Source organism: Odocoileus virginianus, chromosome 21, assembly GCF_023699985.2.
Source record: "Odocoileus virginianus isolate 20LAN1187 ecotype Illinois chromosome 21, Ovbor_1.2, whole genome shotgun sequence".
Classification (NCBI taxonomy): domain Eukaryota; kingdom Metazoa; phylum Chordata; class Mammalia; order Artiodactyla; family Cervidae; genus Odocoileus; species Odocoileus virginianus.
In genome coordinates, this window is record NC_069694.1 from 9136728 (window position 1) to 9160497 (window position 23770).

General features: G+C 43.4%; 1 protein-coding gene and 1 long non-coding RNA gene across 21 annotated transcripts in view; one reads left to right on the forward strand and one right to left on the reverse strand.

Annotated features, from left to right (window-relative positions):
- Positions 1 to 23770, reverse strand: part of PGCKA1 (PDCD10 and GCKIII kinases associated 1) — a 79308-nt gene that overhangs the window by 7785 nt on the left and 47753 nt on the right. For 11 of the 16 annotated variants that reach the window (XM_020900537.2, XM_070452053.1, XM_020900536.2 and 8 more), the window contains one exon: positions 13235 to 13290. The gene's annotated coding sequence lies outside the window, so the exon portion shown is untranslated. Of the gene's footprint in view, positions 1 to 5568; positions 5703 to 12708; positions 12799 to 13234; positions 13291 to 14228; positions 14433 to 23770 lie in introns of those variants that run through there. The other 5 variants (XM_070452054.1, XM_020900543.2, XM_070452055.1 and 2 more) reach the window with 4 other exon arrangements.
- On the forward strand, positions 14396 to 23647 carry LOC110141596 (uncharacterized). Of its 5 annotated transcripts, none has more exons than XR_011482491.1 (4): positions 14396 to 14541; positions 17841 to 17992; positions 18302 to 18372; positions 23472 to 23647. It is a non-coding gene; the product is annotated as an uncharacterized lncRNA (long non-coding RNA). The 5 variants fall into 5 exon arrangements; XR_011482490.1 differs by lacking the exon at positions 18302 to 18372 and adding an exon at positions 22873 to 23329; XR_011482489.1 differs by lacking the exon at positions 18302 to 18372 and adding an exon at positions 22873 to 22970 and having other exon boundaries at positions 23139 to 23647.

Here is a 23770-nt window from a genome sequence, read left to right on the forward strand (position 1 = left end):
GAGTATAATCTGGATCGAAGCAGGAGGCAACATCAGTCAAACACAACTTAAGGGGTATTTTGCCAAACAACTGGTCTGTACTCTTTCAAAAATGCAACTTTAGGGGAAAAAAACAAAGACAGGCTGCGGAACTATTACAGATTAAAGAAGACAAAAGAGACATGACAGTGAATGCAATGCTTGATCTTTTGGTAACAGGTCATTATTGACACAACTGGTGAAATCTGAATAAGGCCTGTAGATTAGGTAGTAGTATTAAATCGGTGTTAATGTCCTGCTTTTGATCATTGTACTAGGGCTAAATGAGAGCATGCCCCTTTTCTTAGGAAGTATTTCACAGTGACGTATTTAGCAGTAGAGGGATATGGTGGTATCTGTAACTTATTGAAATAATTCAGGAAAAGAAATGTGTGTGTATGTGTGTATAGAGAGAGAGAGAAAAATAAAGCAAATGTAGTAAAGGTTAACATTTGGGGACTCCGAGTAACTGAGGGTCCTCTGTATTTTCCTTGCAACTTTTCATTGTCTGGTATGTCAACATCAGAAGTTAAAAGGAAAAAAAAAGCACTAATCTGATGTCAGTTTCTGTTCTGCTTGTTCCTGGGTTAGGACCTAAATGCAAATTAGTACAGCCACTATGGAAAACAGTGTGGAGATTTCTTAAAAAGCTGGAAATAGAACTGCCATATGACCCAGCAATCCCACTTCTGGGCATACACACCAAAGAAACCAGATCTGAAAGAGACACATGCACCCCAATGTTCATCGCAGCACTGTTTATAACAGCCAGGACATGGAAGCAACCTAGATGCCCATCAGCAGACGAATGGATGAGGAAGCTGTGGTACATATACACCATGGAATATTACTCAGCCATTAAAAAGAATTAATTTGAATCAGTTCTAATGAGATGGATGAAACTGGAGCCCATTATACAGAGCGAAGTAAGCCAGAAAGATAAAGACCATTACAGTATACTAACACATATATATGGAATTTAGAAAGATGGTAATGATCACCCTATATGCAAAACAGAAGAAGAGACTCAGATGTATAGAACAGACTTGTGGACTCTGGGAGAAGGCGAGGGTGAGATGTTTCAAGAGAACAGCATTGAAACATGTATATTATCTAGGGTGAAACAGATCACCAGCCCAGGTTGGATGCATGAGACAAGTGCTCGGGCCTGGTGCACTGGGAAGACCCAGAGGGATCGGGTGGAGAGGGAGGTGGGAGGGGGGACCGGGATGGGGAATACATGTAAATCCATGGCTAATTCATTTCAATGTATGACAAAAACTACTGTAATGATGTAAAGTAATTAGCCTCCAACTAATAAAAATAAATGGAAAAAAAAAAAAAAAAACCACTGCTATTAAGCCATTCCCTCTAAAGAAGCACATGGGGAAAGGTCTTGGAAAGGAGCTCATGGAAAGCCCATCAAACTTTCTGGATTTAGCTGTCATTCTGTGTATGTACTGAAGACCTTTCCTCAATAGCCAGCCCCAGACACTAGAACTCTGAAAGCAAAGATGTTTCCTGTCCTTGGGCACCTCAGAGGGGATTTGGTGTTTGTCTAGGGCTTTGGTGTTTGTCAGCTGCCTGCCTAACCTAGGCCAGCATCTACCTGCATGGAGCATGTCACATCTCTTATTCAAATAAAGGGATGACTGGTGAGTGACAGATGTGAATGAATGGTGAGTATGAGATTTTATAAATTCTTTCAGTAGAAGGTCTACCACTTTCCACAATCAAATCTCACTCTACCTGATGGTCCAAAATCAAAAGTCAAGTGCATGGCATGAGCTAAGAGAGATAGGAGGGACCGTGGTTCCCCTTCCCAGCTTGGGAATTACAGTTCATGTAACTCCAAGGGTTAAGGGTGTCCTGCTTCAAGAGCTCTAGTCAGTGGGCTTTCATAGCAGCTGCTGGCAAGTGGTTTGAGTTGATAGAAGTTGAAGTGCTTGGAAGAGACACAGTAAAATCAAACACTTAAATTTCAACTCTGTTGTGATAAACCAAGCTGCCAATGTTTAGAAAACAGTCCAGGATTTCATCTTAACCTGGCTAGCAGGTGAAGCTGAAAAATGTTTAGCGAGTCACTTCTGGATACTGACCTCTTAGACTCAAGAGGAATGGATAAAAATAACTACCAGGCATTGAAGAAATCACGAGGTGTCTTACAAAAGAAATTAAAAGACTGCCTGCCCAGCTTCATAGACGGTATTGAATTTATGGTGGAAAAAGGACAAGAAGATAATTCTTGACTACTATTCAATCTGTTTCCTTAGCAGAACCATATTCCCCTTTCTGAGCAGGCTTTGCAAACTCTCTGGGACAAAATTTTTTGGTGTTTCCTTTTCTCCTAAAGAGGCTGAGCTTCAATAATTTTGGAGAAGGACTATAAGCCTTTATTATCAGCACCATCAAACAGTCCATTTGATGTACTCCTAGTAGTCGATGTGCTACCATATATGAGTCAGCATCACCTAGAACTGGGCTTGATGGGATACCTGTGCAGAGGTGTGTTCAAACGTCCATCCCCCACTCCTGTGAAAGGGTTCTCTCAAACAGGTTTGGGAATGGGAACAGCAGCGATTAAAGATGAACACATTCACAATTATGAAAAAGAATGATTTCACCCTGTTTAACTCAGTATTTCCCAAAATTATTTGACCACAGAACTTCCCCCCTTCCCCTGTCATAAAAGATATTAATAACAATAGAATTTATGTTTTGTGGAACTTTGGGAAAAACAATTGTCATGGCAGTCCTAATTGTCAGGAAGGGTTTTGTGCCCCAAACTAATATCGTCAGGTAGGGCTGGCGTTTGTGAACTCAACTAGGCAAAGTCCACGCTGGGAATAAGAAATCCATCTTCCAGCAGTAGCTTCATCATCAGCTGTGCAGATGTGGGAAAGTGGTGCAGTCTCTTGATCCCTTGGGTTCTTTATCTCTCCAGTGAGTCCCTGACATCAAAGGTCTCTCCCAAACTGAACAGTCGAGGTGGTGAATCGGAGAAGGAGGTGTCCTCAACTCGTGACCTCTCCCTGACTTGGCTCACACACGGTTAGCACTGAACACCCAGAGAAGGCAGGCACCGATAGGCCCCTTCTGCAGGCGGGAGCCCTGCACAGTGGTTTGTGAACTGATGGGGGTGTTTGGGTCCCAAGTCCACACTCACCTAAACCCATGATCCTAACTGAATGCACAAAGCTTCTCTTCCTGTTTCCTCCCTTCAGGCCCCAAGTTCTCATCTCATTCCCTCAGGTCTGCAGCTCTTTGAAGAGGTCTCCTTGGCTTCTTTGCCAGAGAATACTAAGCGACTGAGTGTACACATACAGCCACCCACCCACCCAGCCACCCACACCCACCCACACACACACACAGCTGATCAATGCCCTGGAGACTTGAGACAGAGATAGTGTGTGTAACTGCAACTTCCCTGGGAAGGGCGAGGACTCAGGTCAGGAGGACAAGGCGATATGTGCTTGACCTCTTCACTGGAATGGGCTGGGGAAGTGTGTAAGAGTGTGCGTGTGTGTGTGTGTGGCAGGGCTGGGGTATGTGTGAGGCAGGATGGAATTTGTAAGCTTTTTGAGAAAATCCATCATATCAGCAATTCAGCACCATGGTTACATGAGTAATTTAGGGTCTGAGTTTGGGTTCCAACACTGCATCCACCACTTATTAGCTTTGTGACCTCTACACAAATTTCTTAGCCTCTGCAAACTTTACCTGTCTAATCAGCAAAATAGGAATGGTAACAATTCCTGTTTATCAGGATTGTTTCAAAAATGAGTGAGATAAAAGTATGTATGGCATTTATTATGTCTGACACCCTGCCAGTGCTTATTAATGATTATAAATACTCTATTCTATTGTTTAATATGCATCAAGTACTGTTTTAAAAATGTTCATGTATTCACTTCAACTTCACAATAACCCTTTAAGGAAGAAGCCAGTATTTTGTTTGTTTGTTTGTTTATTATTGGCCGCACCAAGTGGCTTGAAGGATCCTGTTTCCCGACCAGGGAATGAACGTGAGCCATGGCAGTAAAAGCAGAGAGTCCTAATCACTGGACTGCCAGAAAAACCCCTGTTATTATTACTGAACCATAGTTGATTTACAATTTTATATTAGTTTCAGGTGTACTGCACAGTGATTCGATATTTTGTAAATTATTTAAAATTATCACAAAATACTGGTTACATTTCCCTGGGCTGTACAATATGTTCATTATCTATTTTATACAAAATAGTTTTAATCACATACCGCTGTCTGGCCCCTCCTCTCCTCCTGCTCCCCACTGTTAACACCACTAGCTTGTTTTCTGTATCTGTGAGTCTGTTTCTGTTCTGCTATATTCTTTTGTTTCATTTTTTGGACTCTACATATGAATAAAATCATTCAATATTTGTCTTTCTCTGTCTGACTTCTTTCACTAAATGTCATCCACGTTGTTGTAAATGGCACAATTTAATTTGTTTTTATGGCTGAATCATATTCCATTATATTACATATATCACACCTTCATTATCCATTCATCTGTTTATGGACACTGAGGTCGCTTCCATATCTTGGCTTCTATAAACATTGTTGCTATGAACATGGGGTGCCTGGATCTTTTGGTGTCAGCATTTTAGTTTTGCTTTTTTTGAGGGGGGGGATATATACCTTGGAATGGAATTGCTGAGTCATATGGTAGTCTATTTTTAGTTTTCTGAAGATCTTCCATACTGGTTTCCATAGTGGCTGCATCATTACATTCCTACCAACTGTGTACAGAGGTTGGAAGCCAGTATTTTATGGATAAGTAAATGGATATATAAACTAGAGAGTGGTTCCCAGGTGGCACTAGTCTTAAAGAAGCCACCTGCCAATTCAGGAGACACAAGAAACTCGGGTTCAATCCCTGGGACAAGAAGATACCCTGGAAGAGGGCGTGGCAACCCACACCAGGGTTCTTGCCTGAGAATCCCGTGGATGGAGGAGCCTGGGGGGGGCAACAGTCCACAGGGTCGCAGGGCTGTACGCGACTGAAGCGACTTAGCACACATAGGCACCGTGCACCTATTATTAATGCTGCTGTTACTGTTTTCATTATTAACATTTCCTGATTATACATCAACTATATAATATTTATATATTATATCTTTCCTATGATATTAATATAATACCATAATACCTCTCACTAGGTTCTGTTCTTTTCTGAGTCCACAGAATTTCACAGTAAGAAGCAGCTGTGATCCAGTATGTTTTGCAAAAGGGAACTGGACCCTCTTGATTTGGGTTCTGACAGAAAAGCAAGGAGAGTTAAGAAAGTCTTAAGTGAACAGTGCAAAGAAACAGAGGAAGACAACAGAATGGGAAAGACTAGAGATCTCGTCAAGACAATCAGAGATACCCAGGGGTCATGTCATGCAAGGACGGGCACAATAAAGGACAGAAATGGTATGGATCTAACAGAAGCAGAAAAGATTAAGAAGAGGTGGTAGAAATATACAGAAAAACTATACAAAAAAGGTCTTAATGACCTGAATAACCATGATGGTGTGGTTACTCACCTAGAGCTAGACATCCTGGAGTGCGAAGTCAAGTGGGTCTTAGGAAGCATTACTGCGAACAAAGCTAGTGGAAGTGATGGAATTGTAGCTGAGCTATTTCAAATCCTAAAAGATGATGGTGTTAAAGTGTTGCACTCATTACATCAGCAAATTTGGAAAACTCAGCAGTGGCCACAGGATTGGAAAATGTCAGTTTTCATTCCAATCCCAAAGAAGGGCAATGTTAAAGAATGCTCAAATTACTGTACAATTGCACTCATTTTACATGCCAGAAAGATTATGCTCAAAATTTTTCAAGCTAGGCTTCAGCAGTACATGAATTGAGGACTTCCAGATGTATAAGTTGGAGTTAGAAAAAGCAGAAGAACCAGAGATCAAATTGTCAACATCCTCTAGATCATAGAAAAAGCAAGGGAATTAAAAAAAAAAATCTCCTTCTGCTTCACTGACCATGCTAAAGCCTTTCACTGTGTGGATCACAATAAACTGTGGAAAATTCTTAAAGAGATGGGAATACCAGACCACCTCACCTGTCTCCTGAGAAATGTGTATGCAGAATAAGAAGTAACAATTAGAACTAGACATGGAACAATGAACTGATTCCAAACTGGGAAAGGAGTACATCAAGGCTGTATATTGTCACCCTGCTCATTTAACTTCTATGCAGAGTACATCATGTGAAACACCAGGCTGAATGACTCACAAGCTGGAATCAAGATTGCAGGGAGAAACATCAACAACCTCACATATGCAGATGATACCACTCTAGTTGCAAAGAGTGAAGAGGAACTAAAGAGCCTCTGATGAAGGTGAAAGAGGAGAGCAAAAAAAATTGGCTTAAAACTCAGCATTCAAAAAACTAAGATCATGGCATCCAGTCCCATCACTTCATGGCATATAGATGGGAAAAACTGGAAACAGTTACAGATTTTATCTTCTTGGACTCAAAAATCACTGAGAACGGTGACTGCAGCCTTGAAAGTAAAAGACACTTGCTCCTTGGAAGAAAAGTTATGACAAATCTATGCCGGGTATTAAAAAGGAAATCAACTCTGAATACTAACTGGAAGGACTGATGCCGAAGCTGAAGCTCCAATACTTTGGCCACCTGATGCGAAGAGCAAAATGCATTGGAAAAAGACCCTGATGCTGGGAAAGACTGAGGGCAGGAAGAGAAGGGGACGACAGGGGATAAGATGCCTGGATGGCATCACCGACTCAATGGACATGAATTCGAGCAGATTCTGGGAGATAGTGAAGGACAAGGAAGCCTGGCATGTTGCGGTCCATGGGGTTGCAAAGTGCCTACCACCACGTAGGGACTGAACAGTATATTTCATACATGTGGTTTCATCTATTTGCCGCCAGATGGCAATATATATTGGTTATTTAATTTCAAGGGACTTAGTATAGGAAAGGCCTCAAATACAGAAGAATCAGGGCACAGTGTATGTAGGTGCTTTGCCGTGTGGCAAAGTTACAGAGTAGGTGATTTGGTAAATATTCAGATGATTATTGTGCTAAGTTCTGGTAGCCATGGTACCACCTTATGGCAGAGTTACCTCCAGCTCTGGCTGGGCATAGGATTTACTCTGTAGCCTGGCCAGACCATGGATGGGTCAAAAGACTCCTGCAATTCTATAGACACCTCTCTTCCCACAAATGGGATCTGATGCCTGGACGAAAGTTTTGTGGAAGGGACTAGGGGAGGCAGGATAGGGTGTGGAGGGGTTCACTTCCTCCCCTGGGTTAGATCTGCTGCAGCTGGACCTGTCCACCTCACCATTCCTTCCCCAGGGTCATCCTTGTGCTTGCCCCAGACCCTGTGGGCTGCCTGGGGTGTGAGCTGGTCTTGGGGCCCCATCTTCTGGATGAGGGTACATGACTATATTCTGGGAGGTAAAGATAAGCTATAAAATAAATTTGGCCCAATTTGAAGGTTTGGTGGGGAGAAGCCCATTATTTTATATTTAAAAGAAATTCAGAATATTGTGTTTGAAAAGGCAAAATGTGCCTCAATTATTAGAGTTAAACAAAGGCATGCAGAAAATTACAAGTTCTGTTGGTAACTTGTGGTCAGCCCTCTAGACCAGGTCCTTTTTCCTGTACCCCTGGGGAGAAAGCTTTTAGGGGAAAAGTTTGAGAAGCAGTTCCCCTATCGTCTGGACTGTAAATTCCTGGGAGTAGGCTCCTATTTAGGTCACATGGGGTGCAATTAATTACTGAACCAAGGTGGGCCGGTGACGGGGTGGTATCTTGGTGGACACATTGCGAGGCAGAGGGCATCGGGGCCGTAAGGCATCCTCCTGGGTCTATGTGGGGCCCGATAACCTGCATTTCCAACAAGCTCCCAGGTGGTGCTAACACTGCTGTCCAAGGACCACACTGTGAGAACTGCTGCCTTATGGTCTTAAGGAAATAAAGGCGGAAGGAGTCTTTGTTTTGCCAATGTTACTGTTGGTCTAGGTGAGCTCTACTTAAAGCAAGAGCCCTAACACTCTAAGAACTCTGTGGCTTGGGGAACTTCTGGCAAAAGTGAGGTGGCTCATTACCATTGGCCCCTCTTGGTGACAGATGGCATGGCCCAAACCGAGTTGGCCAAACATAATTTTATGTTGGTCAGAAACTAATACCAGTAGTCATTGCTTCCAATTCCATTGCCAATGGGTGCAGCTTTACAAGCCTGTTAAGTTTTCAAAGATTCCGTTTTTCAGAATTTGCTTTGTAACAATTTTTAATTTATCTTCTTCTATCCTTCTCTATGGGTGTTATAACAGGAGAAAGTGAAAATAAACCAAGTGTCCAATAATAAAGGGATCAGTTTGGACAACCTAAACGTTTACTAATTGAGGAATAGTTGAAACAAACCCAACTAATAGTTGAAACAATGCCAGCATTGGGCTGGCCCCTGCCTCCCTTGCCTGCTCAGGAAGGCAGGCAATGCTAATGCTGAGGAACCCCTGCCTGGATCTGGGTGAGTCCCACCAGTGGAAGGTACTGGTGGAAGCTGAGAAGGGGAGGATGAGGGGAGTCAGGGTACGGTTCCCTTTGTCTCTCTGCTCTGGGCGGCATCCTGTTCATCCTGGCAGTGGCCAGCTCTCCTCCATAGCAGGAGATGTGCAAGATCCCCACCCCCTTCAGTGCCAGCCAGAAGCATGTTGCATCAGCATGCTCCGGCCACTGCCCCAGCATCTGGTTCTGTGCCTCCCCGTAGGATGGTAATGTCCTCCTGCCTTGACCATCTCTGTGTTTACCTCAGCATCTCATTTGGTTTCCCAGATCTTCCAATACCCACATAACCCACTTAACGTCCTTCTGTTTGAAAGGTAGAGTTCTCATTCTTGACGGGACCTTCCCGACTACAAATAATATCCTGACCAAAGGCTTCCTAGCTAGTTATTAAGAAATATACAACAAGAGTGTTGGACTCTGTACAGATGGGTATTGTCTAACGGACGTGTTGCTAATTGCTGCACGCCTGATGTAGGACCAGTCATGGTGGTGGGTGTCAGTGATGGTTGGGGAAGCGACTTTAGCCCCTCCATCGTCTCCATCAATTTCTCTTGCCTTTCCCACCCCAGATCAGTCTGTTTACTGTGCAAAACAACTTCTAGACAAGTCTCCTGTCTTCCCTTCTAAGTTCAGAAATCCTTCTAGTATATAGATATTCTAAAACTGCCACTGGAGAAAGTATAGGGAACATATGGACCTTCACACTATTTTCGGTAATCTCATGAAAATACTCAACATCATTAACACATATGGGTGACTGTGGTTAATAAATAAGTTTAGGTGTCTCTTATGTCTGCTGAAATATGAAGGGCATTCTCTATTATTCATGTGGGTGCTATTAATCTATTTCCCATTCTCAATGTAGTGGCAGGAAGTTTATTTTTAATACATCCCAAATCCTTCAGGGAGTCTCTAATTCAACAGTTGGAGACAATATCTAAAACTCTTATACAGTTGGGAATCCAGATATCACCATTCACTTATCAGTTGCTTTTGAAATATGTTTTGAGGAAGTCTTGCAAATGACCACAGACAGCTCTGAAGTGAAAGAGACGTTACAGAGACCTCAGCTAATCACATATACGTGCATGCATGCTCAGTTGCTCAGTTGTGCCTGATTCTTTGCAACCTCATGGACTGTAGCCCACCAGGTTCCTCTGTCCGAGGAATTTCCCAGGCAAGAGTGCTGGAGCGTGAGGTCATTTCCTACCCCAGAGGATCTTCCTAACCCAGGGATCACATACACAATCTCCCTTAACACGACAGACTATCATCAATGGTATGGGATTGGATGTTTACCCTGAATTCTGCTACTTGGGTAGAATCTTGCTCACTGATGAACTAATAGACCATATCACTGGAAACCAAACCAAACCACATGTGTTCAGGGATAATGATCACAGCACAAAGACTCGGGCTCAACTGAAGATGGGGGCAGGCCATCACCTTTTGGGTGGCTTTTAGTTTCTAAGAGTATGAACAAGTACACTTTGGAGACTCTTCAGATAATACAATTTGAGATGATTTTTAAAATTTGAAGTGAAGATGATGTGTTTTCACTTAACATGTGCAGTTCTATGTCTTTTTCATGGGTGATTCGGTGTACCCCCTCCCATCACACTCTTGACCACCCATAATCACGGTATCATCTGACATGACTCATCTCAACTCAGCTTGTTGGGCTGGTCCTCTTGACTTTGATTCAAGTTATATAGGAAGCTCAGCATCACCAATCTTTAGTAGGGTATCTTCTTAAACACATCAGAGATACCCTTGGATTAGTTTGTAATTGATTTCATGTTTATAGCCACCTCAACAGAAGGACTGGTCAAGGAACATGCATAAAATCATATCTGGTTCTAGAAGAAGTGGACGAAGAATTTTAAGACCCAGTAAATAGAAGACAGTCTGTCTATCATAATTAAGGGAGTGGGCTCTGGAGTCAAAATCTGGATTGGCCTGTCCTAAGCTGGATGACCTTGAGTAGCTTAACCTCTCAGCTTTGCCAGCCACTAGATAGGGAAACAGTGACACCAAATTGTGAAGGGTTCCTCTGAAAACCACACGGCTTACATATGTGATGGACCTGGCAGAGTGTGACTAGCAAGTAGCAAGTTCTTAACAGATGTGGGCTGCTCTCACCTTCATGGCCATCGTCTATGAGAAAATTTTTTAACCCTGGCCGAGTGACCTTTAGACACTGTGAACAGAAATGGGTGATGTTCTGACCCAATCCTCCCTGGACCCCCACGAGCATCAGGCGTGTCTCCAACACAGGGTATGTCACGAACATTGGTAAGTAGCCTTATCTGGAAGGTGGGGGAAGTCTGGAAGATACCTGAAGCCTTTAGAAAAAATGAAGTTCTGGAAATGAGGAAGTTGCAGAGACGGCGATGTGGACAGAAGTTTATATGCTACAGTCTTGTAAAGCTACTAATAATGATGACTTCAAAAGCAAGCACAGCTCAAGGCTGGATGTTTGCAATGGACTAGTTATAGGTAATTTCCAGTATTCTAGATGCCCAAACTTCAGCGATTCTTAAAGAACATCCCACTACACAACTGATGTATATATAATATACAGGCTTCCCACTCAGGGTGAGAAGTACGGACTGGTCAGAGGACAAGAAAAAAGCAGACTCTCCCATGTTTGCAGATGACACTGCATGTGCAGAATTTGGACACTGATGTTCATTTTCTTGTTCAGTCGCTCTTTATGACCCCAGGGACTGCAGCACACCAGGCTTCCCTGTCCTTCACTGTCTCCTAGAGTTTGCTCAAACTCATGTCCATTATTTCTTTGAAGTATAGTAAAAACAATTTTACTTGAAAGAATAAGCATGGTCCTGAGGCTTCGAATATCCTTGAAAATCTGAGGATAAAACACTCTGCTAGTAACTAGGACACCAGAGGCAGAGATCTCTGCTGTATGTTAAAGGGTTCACCACTTATTCATGCATCAAATATTTCCTGAGCACCTATTTTGTGCAAGTACCAAATTCAGTTCCAGGGAGCGGAAAAGAGTTCACAGTCTAGCAATGAAGACAGATGCATAAACACATGACTAAGGGAGTGCAGAAAGTATGCATTTTAAAGATGGGGACTTTCCTGGTGGTCCAGTGGTTACGTATCTGCCTGGCAATGCAGGGGATGCAGGTTTGCTCCTTGGTGGGGAACTAAGATCGCACATGCTACAGAGTGACTAAGCCTGCTTGCTGCAACTAGAGAGCCCATGTGCTCCAACTACGGAAGCCCGTGCGCTCTGGAGCCGGTATGCTGAAACTACCGATACTGTGCACCGCAACGAGAGGTCCTGCACGACACAATGGAGATTCTGAGTGCCGCAACTAAGACCCGATGCAGCCAGCTAAGAAAAGAAATAATTAATATTAAAATGAAATAAAGTATGTCATGCACTGTGTTCTATAAGGCAGCAAGTGCCCAAGTAATCCTGGGAAAAGACTGGAGAAGACTTGTAGCTGAAAGTGAGCAGATAAAGGGGTTGGTGGGGGTCCAGACTACATTCCGGGGGAAGGCGACCTCTGACACTCTCTCTGAGGCCCACTCTTCTCTCTCCATGTGCACTGCCCCTGCCCTGTCCTAAGACATTATCACTTCTTTTCACCTGAGTGATTGCAAATCCTTTTGTCACCGCATCCCCCTGTGTCTTCTAAGACATTTGCCATACGGAAGTCATGGGATCTTTCTAGGCCACAAACCTGAATCTATCAGCCCCCCTGCCTAAAACTCTTCATCCTAAAGGAAATCAGTCCTGAATATTCATTGGAAGGAGTGATGCTGAAGCTGAAACTCCAATACTTTGGCCACCTGATGCAAAGAACGGACTCACTATAAAAGACCCTGATGCTGGGAAAGATTGAAGGCGGGAGGAGCAGGGGACGACAGAGGATGAGATGGTTGGATGGCATCACTGACTCAATGGACATGAGTCTCCATCACGGGAGTTGGTGACGGACAGGGAGGCCTGGCGTGCTGCAGTTCATGGGCTTGCAAAGAGTTGGACACGACTGAGCGACTGAACTGAACTGAAAACTTTTCCAAGGTGTCCAAGAGCCTCAGGATTTAATAACAGAAAAACGAAGATGACAATAAAAATAGCAAACTTACACAGAGCGTCCCATGTCCTGGGTGTTCCATGTGCTTTCTCTGCCCAACTGCTCCTCATTATTTGTGGACTCCATAGCTGTGAACTATCTACTGTGTAAAATTAATTGTAAGTCCCACATTAATACTTGCTGTGCTTCGGGGGTCATTTCTGGGCACACACAGGGTGGTGAAATATTGGAGTGGAGCCAACTGAGCTCGAACAAGGTAATACTCAGCTTTCTTGTTTCAGCCTCACGTTGTATATTGTTCAGTGTGAAGACTTAGATGGGTCATGCTGTGTGTTACTTGTTTTAGAACAAACAAACTTTGTTCTTTGTTCCCAAACAACAAAAGGAAAAAGAAAATAACAGCGTTTTACTCAAACCTGAATGAATCTGAAAGAAATAGACTTTGGGGATTGCCCTGTCAACTGGCTTTAATGTTTCAGGTAATAAAAACTGCAGAGGGAGACCAAATAATAGGAAATTTAATGGAAAGTGGAAAGAATAGACTTTCTTCCCAAAACATAAAAAAACAAAGAGCTTACCTGTTGTGGAGATTGTCCATTAGGTTTCTCTAGACATTTAACTTCTCTTCCTGCAACTAAAAAAAAAAAAACCAGTTGAAAACAGGCCTGCCAGTTGCCTCCTTTTCACAGCCAAGATGCATCTTGAAAGTGACAGCAGAAAGCATTTCCCGAGAGAGACGTAGGAAGTGATGTGGGGGAAAGGATTCCTGGCCTGGATGACTCCAGGCAGACAAGGGCTTTGAAATTTACCAGGCCTGAGTTTGCAGCCCAGCTCCCAAAGCTGAATTAACAATCAATTAACGCCCAATTAATCATTTACCCAAATATCAGTGTTTCATCTATAAAATATGTTGTAGTGAGATTTAAACTGCACAACAGGAAAGCTGTTGAGAAAAACTTACGTAACTGAAGGAATGAGATTTTAGATAAAAGCACTCACCAAGTGACCAGAGTGATAAATAAAACTAAACCCAACGCCAAGACACATCACTGTGATATTTCAGAAGTGAGGTAAAAGCAAAGGTCCTATAGGCTTCTACAAAGAGAAACCTGACCATATACAAAAAGCTGGGGCTCAGAATGGCTTAGACTTCTTAAATGCACACACAGGGCCGTGCTACGCTCAGTCGCTTATCGTGTACGACTCTTTATGACCCCACGGATTAAAGGAGGCCGGGCTTCCTTGTCCTTCACTATCTCCCAGAGTTTTCTCAAACCCATGTCCATTGAGTCGGTGATGCCATCCAACCATCTCATCCTGTTGCCCCCTTCTACCCCTGCCTTCAATCTTTCCTAGCATCAGACTCTTTTCCGATGACTCGGCTCTTCACATCAGGTGGCCAAAGTATTGGAGCTTCAGCATCAGTCCTTTCAATGAATATTTAAGGTTGATTTCCTTTAGGATGGACTGGTTTGATCTCCTACACATTATTCTACATTTGCCCAAACTACCAACGAAATGAGATGGTATAATAAAGACATTTTCAGATAAGAAAAGTCTCAAAAATTTTACCATCCCTTCCTGGAAAGGAGTCTATTAGAGGATGTAATAAACAAATGAGGAAGTAAACCAAGAGGGGAGTACAAGGAATATAAGAAATAGGACATTAAACACAGGAGAGAGACAAAAGGAATCCCTAGGATGATCGCCATGGAGATTCCAGAATCCCAGCACTGTGCACAACCCGGAGGAAGCTCATTCCCATTGCAGAACGTAAGAAGGCTCTGGGCAGTCTTCATTTAAGAGAAGAAATTGGCAGAATCACTGAAGTAACCTACAGAGAAAAATACACATGCTAGGGAAAGAATTTGGCGTCATATTAGTGGTAAGGATGCAGAATACTCAACAAATGGGGAAAAAAAAAACAGTCATGTGTTACCTTCACAAAAAACCTGTGCAGGAAAGGAAATGTAGTTATAACTCTCTACTGGGTTTAGCTGTGAACAGCACTTATGTAGTTATAAAAAATACTTGTTATTTATCTAGCTAAAACTGGAGGTGGGGTTCGATAGGGAGGTGGAACATTCCTTATGTGTGGTGGGGCAGCGGGTGGATGTTGAACCATCTTCTTCCATAGTGGAAGATAATGTCTAAAACTGAAAAAAAAAAATCAAGAAATGGTAATAGAAACTCTCATTTAGAGAAACTGAGGCAAATAACCAAAATAATCAGCTAAAGAAGTGATTCCCTTTGAGGAAAGAAAGATGTGCTCATAAGTGGGCAGTCTGGGCTTCATCTGGAAATTTGGGAACCAATCTAGTCCTAAGAGCAAAGTAAGGAGAAAGTGTAAACTAGATGATAGCAAGCAATGATGCTTTCAAATAAAGCTGATTCCCATTCATTTATCTAGCCTACATTAATTATTTAACACCTAGTACTGTGGAGAGAAGAGGGTGGTAGAAGATGAGATGGTTGGATTGCATCACTGATTCAATGGACATGAGTTTGAGCAAACTCCGGGAGACAGTGAAGGACTGGGAAGCCTGCGATGGGGTCACAAAGAGCTGGGACATGACTTGGAGACAACCATGGGCCAGGTCATGTGCTAATAAACAGATGATCTAGCAAAATTAATTGCTTATAGCCTAGTGAGGTGGGCAAAACAAAAACAAGTAATTATGATCCAGTCCTATAATAAAGTTTATTGGGAAAGCATCATGAAAACATGGGGACCAACAATCAACCTGCCAGAATGTTCTAGAGCCACACAGTCCAACCTGGTAACTACTAGCCATATGTGGCTATTTAAATTACTAAAAATTAAATACATGAAAAGTTCAGTTCCTGGGTTACACCAGCCAGCCACATTTCAACAGCTTGAAAGCCACATGTGGCTAGTGGCTGTCATATCAGATAGTGTGGACATAGAACATTTTTCTCACTGCAGAAAGTTCTACTTGATGGTGCTGGTCTACAGGTTCCTAAATGGTGATTTTTACAGTATTTTCAAGTACATGGAACCCCTGAAGGGACCACATTCCATGGGTCTGTTAGTAAGTAGAGTCTTGGTGAGTTTGATATTTAACTAGTTATCTGTACATGGAGTGGAACTTTTACTCTTTCTCAATTGGAGCCACTGCTGGAACTAGAAAGGAGTCTTTATTACACGTCCTGATACTGTTTGGCCACAGATGTTGGGGGCAAATACTGATGGTGACTAATAGTTTTTGAGTCTCTGGGAAAGCACTTTTGTGTAGCAAAAAGAGGGGAGAGTTCTGGGGAACTCGGAAACTCCTGAGTTGGAACTTTTGCCCCACGAATTAGCTGTGTGGCCTTGAGCAAACCTCTCAATCTCTCTGGGCCTTTATTTATTCAGACGTGAGGTATACAGATAATGCAAGAATCAGGATAAGCAGGTGCAAAAGCACAGAAATGGCAGCTGCCATTCTTCTCACTGTTTGGAATCTACATGGGATGAGGGACTCTCAGTAGAGAAGAGGGTCTCCTCGTCTCTCATTTCTTCTCATCACCACTCTGATTTCTGGCTTTTTCAAAAAGCTCTCTCTTTGACCAGGAACTTTAGTAACTATATCAGAAAGAGGAATTTAAGTTCAAGAAGGCAAAGGGAAGAAAGAAGGGGGAAGGGCACTGACATTCACCCAAAGCCCAGGACATGCCAGCCTGGCCTGCCCATTGTTCTGGAAACCCTCCCAGGGTCCCGAAGCTCAAGCGGATGAAACGGTGGCTGGAGGGGAAGAGGCTGGCAGGTGGTGACACATCAACTCCCAAGAGTCAGGGAGGGGGCGCTGTGGACGCCACGCTCAGGATGGGATTCCCATGTCGTCATAATAACCAGTGGCCACACGTGGCACTCACAGTGGCCCGAGAGTAGATGGCCGAGGACCACAGAACCAGCGTGTAACCTACCCACAGACTGGCTTTTACTCAGCATTTATGCCATACAGCCCACCCCGGGGTACTTCCATGAGAAGAAAAACCAACTTTCTTCCCAAGTGGAGTTAAATTCTAAATATGATAAGCCTCAGTTGGCACCAACCCTGGTTGCCAGAATTAACTTTTCCTTGTAATTTGTAAATGCATTCAGGCTTGTTTGGGGGTTTTCTTTTATGGGTCTGCCCCCACCCCCGCCTCTAAGCAGGGCCAATATCTGAATAGAACCAAAAGACCTCCAGCTGGGCTCCTTTCTCCCAACAAGCTTTGCAAGCTTTGCGGCATCTTCCTTGGATACAGTTCAGCTGGGGGCCTTCCCTATATTCCAGGAGGAATTTCTGCATCCTCACAGAGGGGCCCTTTGTTGTCTGAGGTTGTGAGAAGTTAACCACTACTTTGCACACGGAAATATCTTTTCCCTCTGTGAAGCAATGATCAAAGAAGAATGCCATTTAAACCAAGGAAAAACAAAACTGTGATTTATCTCTAGAATCTCTATGGGAAAAAAGAAAGGCCCTAATTACTTCAGTAACACATGATCAGCTGCAGTAGAAAGTGTAAAATTCACTCATCTATTGATGGATTTTAAAGTTTAGTCCTTGGTACAAAGTCTATGTGCTTTTTTAAAAAGCATACAAACATTTATTTTTTCCCTTTTGCAGCTGCTCTGCTCACAAATACCTCCAATCTTTTTCAAATGCTTTAAGAATTTTTTCACTAAAAATATATTTGTATGTGTACATATTTATATATAAAATAGATATAATTACACAGACACATGCACAAATACATAGAAGCACACAAAGTTTAGGAAAAGTGTAGGAAGAAGCCTTAGTCAAGGAATCTAACCTAGGTTAGGGGCTCAGTTTTTTCTCAGGACTTATTTTAGTTTATGTCCATTTGCATATCTATTTTATACAATATATATAGACAACTTCATGTATTGCTTTTTTCCCCTTTAACATTATATTTTGAGCCTTTTCCATGACAATCCATAATGTCCATAATGATTGCTTTAAATAGCTGCAAATTATTCCAGTTAATTATGCCAGTTAACCATTTCTCTCTATTGCTTAACACTTCTGGAACTTGCCATTTTTGTTAAAGTCACCCTTCTTGCCGTTTCCAAGTTCGAAGTCTATGGTGCTAACCATAAGCTTCATATAATTGTAAAGAGTGACCTGATTATATTTCCTTTGCCTTTCCGTTTCTGAATTTTCTTCTGACACACAGTAAAGATCTATAGGACCAAGCTGTTAAGAGACAGCCAGGAGGCTGTTTCTCTATCACAAACCAGGCAATGCTGCATCCACAAGGCATCACCACTCTTCAGAGCTTTGTCCAGGTGAAAGCAAGGTGAACCTGCCCAGACATCACCTATCCAGGTAGAAATCCTCTTTTCCCAACAGTTAAAAACCCCGCACAGTAGATGCCAGGGAATCAGACCTGAATCCTTGTTGTTTAGTCACTAAGTTGTATCTGACTCGTTGTGACTCCATGGACTGTAGCCGGCCAGGCACTTCTGTCCATAGGATTTCCCAGGCGAGAATACTAGAGTGGGTTGCCGTTTCCTTCTCCAGGGTATCCTCCTGACCCAAGAATCCAGGCAGTGGATTCTTTGCCACCAAGCCACCCGTGAAGCCTGACCTGTATTCTTAACTTCTATTAATTTTCTCTTTTTTCTCTCTTCGCAGTACAAGCTCTTCCCCGGTGGAGGTCACAAGGCGTGTCCCTCTTAACAGCACGGGCCCCAGGAGAGATGGCTGTAAGCCACCCCGTACGCCAGTTTACGCCAATGCCCTTTGCATATTACTTTTTCTATTTAAGTCTGATTCTGTCTTAGTTGCCTCACAGCTGTGGCATAAGAGATGTGTCTCAGATGTACACGCTGTCTCTCACACCTTCATTTGCCAAGGGCAAGCGAGGGGGGGATGGAACAGGAGGCAGGGCCGGGGGGCCAAGTCACCACAGTTGTGGGGCCGGCAGATCATTTGTAAACGGGAGCTCAGGGAGGTTGGGGGCACAGGACTCTTCACTAGGCCCCAGGGATGGCAGTGTAGTGACACTCAACAGACGTTCAAAGCCCAAACTTGGGCTCCAGATCAGAGGCAAGACTGTGTGTGTGTGTGTGTGTGTGTGTGTGTGTGTGGTGGTAGTGATGGTATCTGACACTTGAACATCCAGTTTGAGTTTGGTGTGTGTGTGTGTGTGTGTGTGTGTGTGTGTGTGTGGTGGTAGTGATGGTATCTGACACTTGAACATCCAGTTTGAGTTTGATGTGTGTGTGTGTGTGTGTGTGTGGTGGTAGTGATGGTATCTGACACTTGAACATCCAGTTTGAGTTTGGCGTGTGTGTGTGTGTGGTGGTAGTGATGGTATCTGACACTTGAACATCCAGTTTGAGTTTGGTGTGTGTGTGTGTGTGTGTGTGTGTGTGGCGGTAGTGATGGTATCTGACACTTGAACATCCAGTTTGAGTTTGGTACTTGACGTTCATCATTTCGTCTTCTTCCCATAAATTGGAAATACGAATTACTAGCTCCATTTTATGAATATAGAGAATGGTTTAGCAAGCTTAACTAACTCATGTAAGGCTACACAACTAGCAAATGGTGGAGCTGGGATTCAGAAAGTTTTTAATTTATATCATGGAGTCTTCCTTATGACAGGATTTATGTCATAAAGCCTACCATCATGGGGGCAGGTAGGAAGTATGGGAACATGGGATACAAGAGATCAGCTAACCCAGGCTTCCCATTCATGGAGGGCCTCAATGTAGACTCTTGACCACTGTCTCCAAATATACAGCCAGAGCTACACAGACAGGACTGAAAGAAGACAATGTTTATCACACAGCTTTGAACTTCAGCCCCATGTTTCCATAGTAAATTTCCTTCAGGTCCCAATGAACTAATACTTTCCATACAAATAGAAAAATTTTATCACCTTTATGCATGTATGAAGTATTGCAGATCTGTACATGAAAGCTTTTAAAATATTCTCTAATTTTTACTATCCCATTCTGTCATTATTTTACTACTTTAATATACCAAGAGCCTTGAAGAAAACAATGAAAAAGTAATCCAGACCTCTTTCAACATCTAAACAACTTGATCTGACATTACGGCTGTTCTAGAAAAATCAGGCTGCATATTCACCCTAAGTCAGACTTATGTGGAATTATTGCAGGGAAATTTTCAGAGCTGAAAGGTTCAGCTCTCATGTATCTCTTGTAGGACTTCACTGTTTGTGATTCTGTAAGTATCTGCATCTTAAGAACCTTAAGAGCTGTTAACCATGGATTACATACTTGGTATTGGCATAGTGAAAAAGCTGGCTTAAAACTCAGTATTAAAAAAACTAAGATCATGGCATCCTATTCCACCACTTCATGGCAAATAGAAAGGGAAGAGGTAGAAGCAGTGATAGATTTCCTCTTCTTGGTCTCTAAAATCACTGCGGATGGTGACCACAACCATGAAATTAGATGATTTTTTTCTTGGCAGGAAAGCTATGACAAACCTAGAGTGTGTTAAAAAGCAAAGACATCACTTTGCCAACAAAGGTCCATATAGTCAAGGCTATGGTCTTTCCAGTAGTCATGTACAGATGTGAGAGTTGGACAATAAAGAAGGCAGAGCACCAAAGGATTGACGCTTTCAAACTGTGGTGCTGGAGAAGACTCTTGTGAGTCCCTTGGACAGCAAGGAGATCAAACCAGTCAATATTAAAGGAAACCAACCCTGAATACTCTTTGGAAGGACTGATGCTGAAACTGAAGCTCTAATACTTTGGCCACCTGATGTGAACAGCTGACTTACTGGAAAAGACCCTGATGCTTGGAAAGATTGAAGGCAGAAGGAGAAGAGAGTGACAGAGGATGAGATAGTTGGCTGGCATCACCGATTCAATGGACATGAATTTGGGCAAACTCTGGGAGATGGTGAGGGACAGGGAAGCCTGGCATGCTGCAGTCCATGGGGTTGAGAAGAGTCGGACAAGACTTGGCGAATGAACAGCAACAACACTGACATAGGAAAGCAATCAATCACCAGCAGCTGTTATTATGATGCTATTGGTCCTTCAGCTCCTGGCCAAGGGCTCAGCAGCAAGAGGCCTTCACTCTCTGCCCCAAGCTGGCCAGCCATGCCATGACTGAGACGCCATGTATCAAAAGAGGGACTTGAACATGTCAATTAAGTTGTCCTGGGACTTCCCTGGTGGTCCAGTGGTTAAGAATTCACCTTCCAATGCAGAGGACATGAGTTTGATCCCTGGTTGAGCAGATCCCCTGGAGCAGGAAATGGCAACCCACTCCAGTATTCCTGCCTGGAAAATTCCATGGACAGGGGAGCCTGGTGTGCTACAGTCCATGGGGTCATAAAGAGTCAGACACGGTTGAGCACGTATGCCATCTATCCTTATGGAGAACTAAGATCCCAGATGCTTCAGGTCTACTAAGCCCATGTGCCGCAACTACTGAGCCTGCTGCGCTCCACAACTAGAGAGGAGCCTACACGCCACACCAAAGAGCCGGCATGCGGCAGTGAAGATCTCATGTGTGGCAACTCAGACTTGGGGCAGACAAGTAAATAATTACATAGATATTTTTAAAAAAATTTAGTGTCCCTGGCCAGTGAAAGTGAAAGTTGTTCAGTTGTGTCCAACTCTGTGCAACCTCATGGACTGTCATGGAATTCTCCAGGCCAGAATACTGGAGTGGGTAGCCTTTCCCTTCTCCATGGGATCTTTCCAACTCAGAGATCAAACCCAGGTCTCCCGAGTTGCAGACAGATTCTTTACCAGCTGTCCCTGGCTAAATGTCTCCCATTTTACAGTGAGATCTGTGAAGTGTTACTGACACTCTGGTTAAGTTCTTAGTCTTAGCAGAGAAACAGTAAGAACAAAGAAATAGCTATTAAACTTCTATGAATAAAGATTAAAGTTAGAAACACAGCATTTTGCAGTGGGAAGTCCTGAGAAAAATTACTCTAGCCCTCATGTATTACAGATTGGGATCTGCAGCCCTGAGAAGCTAAGTGATGCCCAGCAATAATTTTTCTAAACCATGCTGCTATCCTTGTAGAAGTCTAGAGTAAGTTACCTGATTTTGCTACATAAAGTTTTCTTGGAATACACCTATGCCCATTCATTTAGGAGTTGTCTCTGGCTGCTTTCAAGTTACACAGCAGTGTTGGGTAGTGGTGACAGACACTGTATGACCCACAACTCCTAAAGTATCTACTTACTTTCTGGCCCTCTATGAAGTGCTGACTCTAGCTCCAAAGGATGAACAAAGCATATGAGGAGGAACCAAAGCATGCGAGAATCATGTGAGTGAACGTGGAAGCAGGTCTCTGGAGGCCGGCCAGTGGGCACCTGAGTGAGCTCGGAAGCGGCTTCTCCAGCTTGCATGCAGCCTGGAGATGACCACGGCCCTGGCCAACAGCTGGACTATAACCCCAAGAGAGACCTTGAACCAGAGGTGCCCTGTTAAATTGTGCTTGGGTTCCTGGGAGATAACAAATGTTTGTTGTTTTAAGCTACTAATTGGCGGGGGCGGGAGGTGGTTACTGTGTTACACGGCAATAGATAACTAATACAATTGTAGCTCTGGTGGTACAGAACCTGCCTGCCAATGCAGGAGATATCAGAGACACAGGTTTCATCCCTGGGTGGAGAAGACCCCCTGGAGGAGGGCATGGCAACCCACTCCAGTATTTCCGTCTGGAGATCCCATGTACAGAGGAGTCCGGTAGGTAACAGTCCATACGGCTGCAAAGAGTTAAACATGACTAAAGTGTCTTAGCATGCATGCATGCAGCTGGGCTCACCTTTTCAAGGTGAGTGAAATTCTGCCTCCCAGGTTTAAGGCCCACTGTGATCTGCTCTGTGGAGCTTTGTGAACCCTGGTCCCCAAGTCCAGTGGAAGCATCTGTGCTGACTCCTACGCAGACTCTATCCCTTGGTCTCGTGGTCAGTAACACAGATGTCTGTCTCTCTGGCTGGTGCTGTGGCTTATTCAGTTTTGTAACCACAAAATCTAATTTACTACCTATTGTTCATAATGGCATAATAATATTATTAATAAATAGTGATAATATTGAGTGCTTACTATGCATCGAGCACTTTATGTGCATTATCTCATTTAATCCTCATAACAGCCTTCATAATATCTCCAAGATATTATTCCAAGGAGATATTATTCTTAAGCCCATTTAATAGGGGAGAAAAACAGGTTACACAATTGCCTTTTATCCTCTAGTGAGCAAGTAGGAGAACCAAGATTTGAGCTCTGACTGACCCTGAAGCTGCCACACTCTATCAACTGAGACCCCAAATCCCAGGATATGGGGCTCCAGAGTAGGTACTGCCACATTTACCTGCCACACTTAAGAGTTGGCATGCTATAACTAAGAACCAGCACAGCCAAATAAATAAGTACTAAAAAAAGAGAGAGAAAAAACTACTGACTTTAAGTTCACAGCAAATAAAGAATCAAAATGAAATGATTTCCCAATCTTTGTCCAGGCACCCGTGGCAGACCTAAAGGAGGTCAGGAAAACAAGCAGAAGTGGAGAGGGCAGAGCCTGAGGAAGGGGAAAGGGATGCTGGAACCTGCTCCTGACACCCCTTTCCCACTTCCTGTTCCTCCACCTCCTGCTCTTGGAATCACCGTGGCTGCACACCCCCACCCCATCTGCAAAACCCCCCACACAGAGGTGGGATAATGAGGAGAAGTCCTCAGTTCTTCCACACTTTGGGAGCTCTTGCTGGACTGCCCTGGGCTCTTTCCTCCCTGGAAAGCCCTCTTCATGTTGTCTAGCTGACTACGACTTCTCACTCCATCTTGGCCTCTTCCAGGAAGGAGAGCACCCTGGATCCCTGGGCTATGCTGGTCGTCCGGTTCTAAACGCCCACAGGACCCACTGCACCTTTCAGAGAAGAGTCACAAGTTTTTGCAGTTGCATCCTTGGTGTGTAGAAAAGTGCTTGACTTACATTTGACTGATTTTAGATGAATAAAGGAAAGAATTTTTACCTGTTTCTAGGCTGTTCTGTGCTAGAATGTAAATTCCCTAAGAAAACTGTCTGGCGCTCAATTCAGCACCAGGCATGCAGTGGGAGCTCAATAATATTTAACCAACTGGCCCTAAATGTCTG